The 13,514-nt window shown below is 36.1% G+C and overlaps 2 protein-coding genes across 2 annotated transcripts in view; one reads left to right on the plus strand and one right to left on the minus strand.

The window, feature by feature from the left end:
• LOC139969982 (uncharacterized) overlaps positions 1-13,514 on the minus strand; it is a 314,878-nt gene that overhangs the window by 274,203 nt on the left and 27,161 nt on the right. Inside the window, exons 2-3 of the mRNA XM_071975479.1 lie at positions 13,362-13,432; positions 3,774-3,842 (exon numbers count right to left, since the gene is read on the minus strand). The gene's annotated coding sequence lies outside the window, so the exon portion shown is untranslated. The remainder of the gene's footprint in view (positions 1-3,773; positions 3,843-13,361; positions 13,433-13,514) is intronic.
• LOC139969995 (uncharacterized) overlaps positions 1-13,514 on the plus strand; it is a 958,452-nt gene that overhangs the window by 41,170 nt on the left and 903,768 nt on the right. The window lies entirely within an intron of this gene.

A 13,514-nucleotide genomic window follows, 5' to 3' on the forward strand; every position in this document is an offset into this window, starting at 1 on the left:
GTTTTGGCTAAACTTTTTTTTTTTTTTGGTGACGGCCAATAGGAGGGCGCGCCCCTGTTGCGCCCCCCCTCTGGATACGCCCCTGGTATAGTTCCTCAGAAATTTTATGATCTCAAAATATTTAAGGTTCTGTGCTTATGCACAGTACAATTGAGCAGAATTTGACCACAAAATGTCTGCCGTGTCAAGTTCTATCATACCCCTAATATTGACACATTCGTCGATTAGCTAACTGTAGTCCAGGCCTTAGTATACATCCATTGACTTTAGATGGTGTTTGCTATGCTCTGAGCCTCTAAGCGCAGACAAGTCAGGTCCCAGAGAGTAGTCTTATCATATTGAGGTAATGTTGGTTATTTTTAGGATGTAAGATTTCCAAATGCCCCCAAAACGTGCAAAACTTGGGGTGGGGGGAGGGTGTTAAAAGCTTAAAAATACCACAATTTGGTCAGCAAATAGCTGAAATGGATTCAAACTCATGAAAAATGTAATTCTGCTTGACTGCAAAAAGTTTAGGTGGCCTGCTGTATTGTTGCTAGTAATAATTGAAGGTGCGTCAATTACGGGGGTGCGTCAATTATGAAGCCTTGACTACACTAAACTGTTTGCGTATATTCATTCAAGACTCGTGAAGTTGATTTTAGTGTAGGCCTACCCATTCCACGAAACAAATTCCGATTGCAGTAGAACGGCTCACAAATCTTGAATAACGTAAACACGAACCCAATAGAATGTAGCGTATGTATCATAAGTAAGGTCAACGTGTGATTCAAGCATTAAAAGTAAAGTTAGGGAACTTAGGGCGTTTGATGGACCGTTACAAGACTTAAATCAGTGTCAGTGTGTAATTCAGTGCATGTCTTCGAACTTCGAAGCGATGCCCATTATTTATGCTGACGTCACGAGCAATCTGATTCGCGGAAACTCCGTAATTGCAAACCTGTTTGGGAAAGAAAAAAATCGCCCCCGGGATGTGCGCCCCATGTTTCGATGTTTTCGATAACCATACTTTACAACCCCTGCAAGGGTTGTCACTACATTAGTATGGTTCGATGACAATGCACTCCAACATATATGGCTTGTTGTTCCAGGTTTAATTCAATCATTTGAAGCTTTAATTAAAGTATTGGAAGACTTGCTACTTATTCGTAACGGAAGAATCTGAAATTCCAAAAATTAACACTCCATGTGTTTATGTTGAAGTATACGTTCAATATTATCAATACATCATCAGTATAATAAGAGTTTTAGCGCAATTTGGCAAATGCAGAGATTATTCTGATTGGTTTAAATATACTATGACATCATTGCAATTATCCTCAATACACCACTGTATATTCATTAGCTAGGAAAACTATCCATCTTCTTTAAACCTAATTTTTTATGATTTAAAGTGGCTGAAATAATAAGTTTTCAATGACAGTCAATGGAAAACAAAATTACTATGAAAAAGTAAACGGTTCCTAATTTAGGTGTAGGTAAAAAAATGTAAAAGGCTGTTTATTTATTAGCTAACTTACATTATTTTTAGATGCAATCTCCAGCAACTGTGTCGTCGATCTTTGAAGAAGAGCGCTGTCGTTTTCCTGTATCCTAACTTCACGCGAGCAGAGCTCTTCCACCGAATCCATAATGTCGTTGACGTCACCAGTTTGTTCCAGGATACAGAGGATGGCAAAATTATCCCCGCCTGGTAATCCCTTCAAATGGTTGATGAGTTTCTTTCCAGCATTGGGATCCAGACCACAGGCGAATCTAAACAGGTACTGAAGATCAAATGGATCTAAGAACTTGGAGAATATCGGAGAGATCGTGTGCGTTCTTTACAAGAGTGGCAAGGTGGTGGGCTGCATACCATTCACAGAATAGTTTATGATAAAAACGGACCATCGTTGTAAACAACACATTGTCTCCAGTAGAATCATCACCCACTTCATCTTCTTCGACCAAAATGCCAATTAAAATATACTGGTCATATGATTCTCGCCCGACTCTTTGACGAAATTCAGTCTTAATCCATGACAGTTGTTGGTTTTCCTTGTTTAATCCTTCGAAAGCTATTTTGTCTAGCTCATGGTGTTCCATTTCATGAAGATAGAACTTGTTGCTTCTATTGTCGCCAAATTTCTGTTTCAGATGGTCGTAAAAACATCTAATCATTTGTTTGAAGAATTCTGTGACAGACTTGAACTTCATGAAGTCTCTCTGGTCATGAGCCATGTGGGCAAACATCACGAATATGAGAGGCACCTGGCAAAGATCAGCAAGGATGGAGTTTTCATTGAGCCGTTGTTTTATTTCTTCCACTGCCTCATCGTTGTTACTTACTACGGCCTTGCGAATGTACTCGTCCCTAGCTTTATCATCGAACCCTGTTAGTTTGGCCCCCTTAGTTTCTTTTCTAAGACATTCTGGAAGATATCTTGTCGTTAAGCTGACATCAAAGTCTGCAAACAGTTCTATCATGATGATCTTGTGTACATCGTCATTATCATTGCTGCCCCTGCCAGGATACTCATCATATCCATCCAAAATAATGTGGACGGAAGAGCAACTGTGAATTATCTTTTCAATCTCATCTTTGCTAAGACGGGGTTCATGGAAGAGAAGAAATGACTTAATTGCTCTATAGAGAGACTTTACACTTCCAAGTTGTCTTAACCGAAGAAGAATTAGTATTTCTACATTGTTCATCGGGGAATCCGATACGTCATTGCACCAATCGTAGGCCAGCTGAAGGGTTAACGTCGACTTACCATACCCGGGCTCTCCTTGTATAATGCGTCTCTTGGATTTAAACCGAAAGTCATTATAAATACTTTTGTAAGATTCCAAACGCTCCCATGATCCTCCGGTGCCTCGCGTCAGCTCTGGTGCCAGACACACTTCAATGCCCCCTTCTACAAAGACCTTGTCCACACAATAAAGTCTATCTTTTATATATGGTAGGGGTTGAATTGCATCATATTGGCCTTTATATGTCCTTTTGAGACCTTCTATCAGAAATATTTTCTTCTCTAAACAAAAAACAGAAACAATATGTGTTAATGTTATAACGTATGACAAAATTTTACGAACAATATATTAATGACACACATGGGAACACGTAAATCTTAATTGTTTTTTAGTAAATGAATAAAATTGTGTTACTGTTCTCTGTGCTATTACGACGACAGAGGGGGAGGGGGGTTACATTTTTTACCAAAATGAAATAAAGATACGCAAATGGCAAAGTCAGAGTTAAAGGCAACTACCTTGAAGATCAGGATTCAGCTCCATTATCACGTGATTTACTTCAGACAGTCTACGAAGCGTAAAGGAGTCGTGTGAGTACAGCCCCTGCCATCGTTTCCGAGAATCTATTTTAAAAATATGAGCAAAATAGGGAATATAAATAATTACATTGTTCCGTTAACCGTCAAGATATATACTGCATTGTGTTGATGTTGCATATGGTTTGGTTCAATGTGTTGTTATTTAAAATGTGTTGGTAAAGAATATTTTATTCCTAGGAAGTGCAATGATTAGTACATGACAAAGAGACACCAAGACAAAATTCAGACAAATACCCCTGTCAGATGCCTAACTCTATGCTACGTGCTACAATCATTAAAATTACTTAAGCGCAAATAATATATTATTCCAAACAGTAATATCCATCAACCGGAATATCTCTTAGAAGATAGCTAAAGAAGGTAACAAGGGTTAATCCTATCTTTAATTACCATTTTGTGGAACCTAAAGAGAAAAGTAAATCAACTGAACTGACTTACGATTTGCTCTTCATGTCTTCATCTAATCATATATTGTGTTGTTACGAGTCCATATGCAGGTTTGTCCACCTGTCAATTGAATAGGAAAATTCCTGTAAATAGCCTTGTGTTAAGCAATGAACTCAACCACATCATAACATTCCTTTAATTGTGTGTCGTATAAAGTAGTTGAAATTCCATGGTCAGTACACTTCCGACTGACATATGCGAAACCGTGTATTACGATGCCTAACATCATTATTACGGTGAAAATAGGAAAACTAATGTATTACAGCAACATGCCCGATACCACACGAACGCATAATGTACAACGTACAATTTTGCTAAGCGGATGTCATTTAAAACAGACATGGGCTTTCTGTATATCTGTATGACGAACTGGTTGTCTGAGTACAGCTCCTGCCCATATGATCTGTATTTTTAGTACGAGAAAAATAGTTAATCTAAATAATTTCATCATTCCGTTAACCGTCAAATGCTGCATTGTTTTGTAGTTGCTGTTAATTTTTCAGATCAAGGTTCAAGAACATTTTGTATTAAAGTGCAAGACAGTTCGCTTTACGGAGCAACGTCTTAAAACTGTTTGCGTCTGCTCAGAAAAAAAAAATAAGGTCCCAGCAGTCTTCCATGAAAACATTCAATGTAATATACCTGTATAGAAACACACAATACTTAGCTATAATGAACCCTTACATTACATTGGATTGTGCGCAAGCCTATAGTGATCGATATGCCTATAGGTATATAATATGCACACAAAACCAAATGATGCAACCTATAACTAAACTACAAAAACCAGTGGTTGTCAAGTTCAGAAGCGGGTAATTGTGCCGTAGACTAGCTACAGTACTATGTATGATGACCTTGATATCACGCAATGCATACTATTGTATGGTATAAAACTCTATTCAATAGCGTCTGTGATAATGTTATCGTCTATGAACACGCTGTGGTGTTTGAAATAAATGTTATGTAAAACAGTGCATAGAGACAAAATTATAAAAATAAAAAATGTTTTATTACAAATCTCGACGACACAAGAACACGCCCCTAAAAGGCCTAGTACTTGCTCACGACATTAATGAACACTTCATAAGTTACCATTAACTGTTACCCGATACAAAATTATTTGTAAGTTGTATTCAAAGTTGAATGAAATTTTCCTTATCTCCAACCACTATAGACAAGTCGACCCAACCCCGGCTCGATCTTTCTAGTTACAGTATGTGTAAATAAATTTTTACGCAATGTCGATTTAAATAATGAAGCTTCAATGATATTGTGACGATGTATGAACGTTGCATCAAAGACATTATAAACTGAAGCAAATGGTCAAAAGGACAGAGAAATAGTTTTCAACGACAAAATACTGTGGTAATAATGTACTTTTTGCTCTAGCAACTCTCAATGTAGAGTGAATAAACATACTTTGAGATGAGAGTTGTTGTTATTTTTCGCTAAAAAAAAGTGTTATTTTCAGTGATAAATTGCTCTTAAACTATTGCTTCAGGATACTTGATCGTTTTAGAGGTTATTATGCCTAGTCCAAAAGATACAAAATACGATTACAACGATTACAATGCTTTCCTGTAATATATTTGCAAGTTGTGCAGCTATCAAGTTACTACTTCATGCTGCAATTCAGCATGAGAAAGGGATTGGTGCAATTTACTTTACAACTTAACCATCTGAGAGCTGTGAGGGTATTTAACTATAATGTTTAGTATTAAGTTCTTACAACTTACCAATTTCAGGTTTCTAGCTTGTCTCAATATTAATTTATGAGGTTTGTTAATTGCTCTGATGTAGAAAAGAGGTCGTTGACAGCTTGTAACTCAAAACGCGTCAAAAAATCTGATTATTGTTTTTTTTTAATAGAAGAGATATAGTACCACCCTGTTTGTACACACATTTTAGGAGGGTATTTTGCCTTATTTTTAAATGAAGAAGCCTCAAAGTTTGGGATTTTAACAAATGAAAAACGATTTTCCTGTTGTGATATTCCATATTTGTGTGAGCCTGGATATTGTACTTCAAGTTCATTCAGTTAAATGATCTGCATAATCCAATGTCATATAAACCAATAATAGTTGCAATGAACTGTCGGCTTCTGGTTTAATTCACTTAATAGACATTACTATACAATAATTGTCAATAGACACATACATGTACAGTTTGTATTAGAAGTTTCATACTTCTCAAGAAAGGCAGAAAGTCAATTAAATGATATTTGTTCCAAAGTAAAAAGTATAACCTTTAGGTATGTAGTTTGTAAACCATTTTGTTGCTCGTCCAGTACATGTCCAGAAGAGACAGTTGAACAACATTGTTTAAGGTTAGTTAAAGGGAGCTCCTGTGCAAAGTGGTTCTCAAAAAAGCATATTGGGTCATTCCATGTCAAATCACGATTGGCTGTTGCTAGACCCTATCATATAATTACCACTTTTATTGCATGATCAGAGCGCCAGGAATACGCATATTCTGACTATTATTATCCCACTACGAAATTCTGCAATTTGTATTGTGTATTGCTGTATTTAGTTTGTAAATTCCACTAATGGATATCATATCATTTATCTTACAAAAGTGTACATAAAAAGTTATTTTTATGATATTAGTTATATTTGTATTGCAAAGGTGAAGTGTATATTATAGGCCCTGAAAAAAAAAAAATATTACCCAACGCTGGGGTCGGTGGATATCTAACCAAATTATGGTTCAGGGTTTGGTCATTCTACATTTACATTGACAATAACCCATATGCGTGTGGTGGTTAAAAATTACGTCAATTCAGTTTGCCTCAAATATTGGTTAAGGGGTCTAATCAGTACACTGAGTCAAACTTTTTGTTACTGTATTTTCATTTAAAATTGGGAAATTATCATATGCAAAGGACTATAATTATGTCGCGTTTTACGAGATTAAAACGTGCTAGGGCCTAAATGCACCAGCATCGCTAAAAGAGATAAATACATTTTGTGCGGGTAATTTGTGTCGAAGGTAAATGCCAATGTAATGAGACGAAAACCAGCAGCAGGATTAGGTTATATTGAGAGATTCAATGTTTTCATCAACATTTGCTATAACAGTCCTTATGTAAAAAGAACATACGTTATAACAGATTACAGCACACTGAGACCACCACAATATTTTAGCCGGATGTTTTCAAAGTATTCGTGGTTCCACTATACACGAGCTGCTATATAGGATCGACTACAGCATCCACAATAACAAATCGACTATGCCTGATTCGCGATGAAGATCCATTATAAACGATCCACTTTACACGGTCCACTTTGCTTGATCCACTTTACAGGAGCGACTATATATGATCCAATATGCTGGTTACAATATTAACGAACCACTGTGCTGAAACCACTTTACATGATCACTATTCTGGATCCAAAACGCAATATCTACTATGCACTATGTACGATCCTCTATGATGACAGATGAAAGATTAAAGATACACTATAAAGGGTCATATATGTATTACTCACTATACCCGATCCAATATGCTGGATCCACTATGCACATTCCGCTATATACGATCCATTATAACGATTCACTTTACATGATTCACTATACAGGGTCCACTTTACAGGATCCACTATACAGTATCTGATATACATGATCCAATATGCTGGATCCACTATGCAAGATCCAGTATATACGATCCTCTTTACATTAATTATTATACATGATGCACTATACAGGATCCAATATCTACCATACACTATACATGATGCAATATACAGGATCCAATATGCAGGATCAACTATTTATCATCCACTATACGTGATCAGTATGCTGGATCCACAATGCGTGATCTGATATGCGTGCTCCACTATATATGATCACTATGCTGGATCTTCTAAACATGAAACACTCTAAACGACACTATACATAATCCACTATTCACCTTTTATTGTACAGGATCCGGTATGCATGTTCAAATATATATGATCCGTTATACAAAACCTAAAATACAGAATACAATATACGAGATCCACCATACGTGACTTACTATACGAGATTTAATATACATGGTCCACCATGTATGAAACAATATACGCGATCCCCTTTACATGATCCACTAAACAGAATCCACTATGCAGGATCCACTAAACACGGTTCATTATGTAGGATAGACATGTAGGCCTACGTTTATCTTGATAATATTTGCAATGGGAAAATTAAACAATTCTGTTATATGGTTATATCGTTCATGAACAGTATCTCATGCTTGAAAATACCGATTTGGTTTGGGTGGAAAATGAAGTAATAAACATGTTTCAATCCGGCACTACACGTAACCGAAACAAAACGGAAACCGAAACGATAGTGACGTCAGCTATGATAAGATTTGATATTTATCACACTTCTATAGATACGTACATGACACAAATATACAACGTTATTACATACTTTTCACCATCGCAAGCGATTACTGTTTGGGGTCATTGTGTCTTACGTGACGATTGTTATTATTATCTTGATATGCCCAGCCCTAGAAAATAGGAGATTAAGAAGATACAGAGACTTACCTTAAGTCATGTAAGTTTTCAGAATATCCTTTGATAAAGTTATTAGACACTTTTTAATGTCGTTGCTCCACGGACGCGAGAATATCCAGGTATTTTAACATATAACGAGTATCTGAATGTGAAATACAGAATTTTGTAACAATCCTGCTGACGTTGACGAATTTCAATCGTAACATAAAATTCATATAATACGCTTTCAATAATGTCTTAAGTATTGAGAATACACTACCACAATATTTAAACTACTCGACAGTCTAAAAAAATGAGGAAGGTCGCTTAGCTTCCTCAACCTGAAAAGAGAGCTTAAGTGATACTTCCTGCTTTTAAGTAAATGTAATGTTTCCTGGTTTTCAAGAGGGGGGGGGGGGGTCTGGGGGGTCGCTCGGTAGGTTTATGATATACAGTAAAGTATAGGAATATGTTATGATGGCATGTCTTGCTAGACTGATACACATTAATGGAAGCGATGTTATTACCTATTGACAACGCCTTAACTAATGTACATCTGTTTTAGCAATTCAGTGCATAGTTTTGTTATATTTATACATAGCTTGAATAACAGCCAACGGTAAAAAATATTGGTATTCAGAAATGTAACATTAAATTTGTCCTTAGAAACTAATACTGCTTAAATCCAACCTCCACACGTCACAGTCATTTGAACTTCCTCTTTTAGTTCGTAATATTAGTTTTACTTTGGAGAACCGCAAAAGTTCATACAACCCAGCTAACCACGACCAATTCCTTCATAGTGTGTGCAGTCTGTCTTAGTCAATGATGTATGACGGTAGCAAGCAACAATGGTATGTAGGTGTTATTTCTAACTCGGGTAATTAAACAAAGCAGCACTGGTATTCATCGCCCAATGTAACGGAGACAATCACATAGAAATTCTGTTATAATTATTCATTCGGTTGTGACGATTTGGTAGATTGTATTTTGGCTGAAATGGTTCCGACTGCATGTGTGTTATAAACAGCACACTATTACACGTCTATATTGCAAATCCTTATAGTACACATATCACCCGTTGTGTGCTTCCATTACATATGTACACCGATACAATGACATCAAAGAAACGGTTATTCACTATTACGAGGAGTGACATATCACATAATAAGCTACTTTACTTATTGAAGGCAAGGTTTCGAAGTTAATTATAGTTATACCTGTTGGAATATTTTTATTTCATCTTTAATAGAGGTACGCCTTGAAGTTTGGGGATGTATGCTATATAAGAAACACAAACCAACCTCACGTATCGTCGTCATTGACTATGCCTAGTATAAACTATTAATATTATATAAGGTAGCTATCATTTCTTTGAATTAAATTAGTTCTGAAATCACAACCATTCCCCCAGAATTACACAGTGAAGCCCAAGTCCTAGATGTAACCTGCGTATAATGCAGTGACGCTGTGAGCTACACCTATTAATTTAGGTTTGCATACATTTCAACTGTGCAGGAAGTGTGAAACGGCTTCTTATACAAGGTAAAAAGTAAAAAAGTGTCAGTCTAATATGAATAATACACATTTAAATTGCGTAGGGAAACATTACAGACCGTAACACCGACGTCCACAATTTCTCGAACGTCTTTCTACATCAACTTAACTTTTAGTTTGTTATTGTTAGTTTTATATAGTATTATATATACATCATATACAGCCATCCTATCCATCCATCCTATCTATCATATCTTTCCATCCTATCTATCCATCCAATCCATCCATATCCACCCATCATATCCATCCATCCTTTTCATTCATCCTATCCATCCATCCTATCATTCCATCGTATCGATGCATCATATCTATCCTATCCATCCATCCATCCTATACATCCTATCTATCTATCCTACGCATTCATCGTATCCATATATGCTATACATCCTATCCATCCATCCTACCATTTCATCGTATCGATGCATCATATTCATCCTATCTATCCATCCTATCATTCCATCGTATCCATCCATCCTATCCATCTTATGTCCTATGAAACCTATGAATGCATAATATCAATCTATCCTATACATCCAATTATATCCATCCATCCTTTATATCCATCGTATCCCTCTATCCTATCTATCCATCCTATCCATCTATCATATCCGTCTATATATATTATCTATCCAAACAACCATCTATCCTATACATCAATCCTATCCATCCATCCTATCCATCAATCCAATCCATCCTATCTATCCATCCTATGAATGTATCGTATCCTATCTATCCAATCCATCCATCCTATACATCCATCCTATTCATCCATCCTATCCATCCATACTATCCATCCTATATATCCATCCTATATATTCATCCTATCAATCCATCGCATCCCTTTATCCTATATATCCTATCCATTCATCGTATCGATCCATCCTATCCATCCATCCTATCTATCCATCCTATCCATCGATCCTACATATCTATCATATACATCAATCATATTTATCCTATCCGTCCATCCACCTACTCTATATATCATTTTCATCCATCCTATCCATCCATCATATCTATCGTATTCATCCTATGGATCCATCCTATACATTCTATCCATCCTATCCACCAATCATATCTAACATATCCATCAATCCTAACCATACATCCTATCCATCTTATCTATCTATAATATCCATCCATCATATCCATCCTATCTATCCACCCTATAATTCCATCGTATCCATTTGTCCTATCCATCCTATATATCCATCCTACGAATCCGTCGAATCCATCTATCCTATACATCATATCCATCCATCATATAAATCCATCTTATCCATCTTATCCATCCATCCTATACATTCATCATATATATTCATCCTATCCATCGTATCCTCATATCCTATATATCCATCCTATCCATCCTATCCATCTATCATATCCATTTATATTATCTATCCATCCAATTCATCTATCCTATACATCCATTATATCCATCCATCCTATCCATAAATCGTATCCAACCTATCTATCCACCCTTTCCATCCATAATATACATACATCATATCCATCCATCCTATCCATCCATCCTATCCATCCATCCATCCTATCCATCCATCCATCCTATCCATCCATCCTATCCATCCTATACATCCATCCTATCCATCCATCATATCTATCCATCCTATCCATCCATCCTATCCATCCATCCATCCTATCTATCCATCCTATCCATCCTATACATCCATCCTATCCATCCATCATATCTATCCATACTATCAATCCATCGAATCTATGCATCTGTTCTATACATCTCATATATCCATATATTTCCATCTAACCTATACATCAATCCTGTCCATATATCCTATCCATCCATCATGTATATCCATCCTATCAATCCATCGTATCAATTCATCCGATCATTCCTATCCATCCTATCCTATCAATCCTATCCATGCATCCTATCCACCAGTTCTGTCAATCCGACCATCATATAAATCCATCCTTTCCATCGTATACATCTATTATATACAACATATCAATCCATCTTATTTATCCATCCTATCCATCATATCCATCCTATCTATCCTATCCATCCTATCCATCCATTCATCTTAATCCTATCCATCCTATCCATTCATCCTATCCATTCTATTCCATCTCATCCATCAATCCAATCCATTAGTCCTTCCATCCATCCTATCCATCCATTCTTTTTATCCATCCTATACATCCTATCCATCCAATTCTATCCATCCATCCATTCAATCCATCATATACATCATATCCATCCAATTATATATATCCATCCTATACATCAATACTATCTATCCATCCAACTATCCATCCTATCAATCCATCGTATCCCTTTATGCTATATATTATATCCATCCGTCGTATCCATCAACCCTATCTACCCATCCTATCTTCCAATCATATCCATCCATCATATCCATCCATCCATCCTATCCATCTATCATATACATCCTATCCATCCAATTACATCCATCGTATTCCTTACATTCATCCTATTCATCTATCCTATCCATCCAACATATACATCCAACCTATCCATTCATCCTATCTATTCATCATATCCATTCACCATATCCATCCATCCTATCCATCCATCTTATACTTACTATCCATCCAATTATATCCATCTATCCTATACATCCATCATATCCATCCATCCTACCCATTCAACTTATACATCCAACATATCCATCCATGCTAAACATCCATCCTATCCATCTATCCATCCTATACATCCTATCCCTCGTATCCATCTTATATCCATCCTATGAATGCATATTATCCATCTATCCTATCCATTCTATCAAATCATTCTATCCATCTATCCTATCCATCCTATCCATCTATCCTATCAATAGATTCCAATACATCCGATTCTATCCATTAATTTTATCCATCCATCCTATACATACTATCCATCCAATTATATTCATCCATCATATCCATCCATACTATCCATCCATCCTATCCATCCATCCTATCCATCCATCCATCCATCCTTTCCATCCATCCATTCATCTATCTACCTATATACATATCTATCTATTTATCTATCTGTATCTGTATCATAAAAGCATTTGATACTTTACCAAAATAGCTAATGTATAAACATATAAAGATTACATTTTAATTGAACGGTCGTCATCACAACATATTCTTAGACTAAAGATCAGAAGCCATTTTTTTCATTTATTTTTATATTTGTGCAATGTTAACATATTCATAATTATTAGAAAATATTATAAATTTCCTGTTTTGTGAATATTCTGTATTGGCAACTACATTTGCTTTTCTTTATAAGACTTCCTTTCCGACATGGATGTTCGTTGAAAGCCAACGCATTTTGCGTTGCTGGAAAGATAACTGAATACATTTATAGAGAAAGTACGCTGCTAAATGAAAGAATTTAATAGCAGGATCCAGTAGATATGCGCAAAATCCACACCATAAGACACATCATAGCAGAACTACATAGCAGAAAAGATTACTTTTCCACATTTGTGGTTCGTTTACTAAATACATTTTCTAATATAGCATTAACTGCTTCACTTACCATTAAGATATTTCTGCCAGATACTCCAATAAGACTGGGGTGATCAACACTTCTCGCATAAGCGATGGAATCTGTAAACCGATAGAAAAATTGAAATTATATAATAAAGAAAGTGGCGTCAACCTACGTTGGTGAAAAACCAAACGTAGTTCT

This window comes from Apostichopus japonicus, chromosome 7 (assembly GCF_037975245.1).
Source record: "Apostichopus japonicus isolate 1M-3 chromosome 7, ASM3797524v1, whole genome shotgun sequence".
NCBI lineage: Eukaryota > Metazoa > Echinodermata > Holothuroidea > Aspidochirotida > Stichopodidae > Apostichopus > Apostichopus japonicus.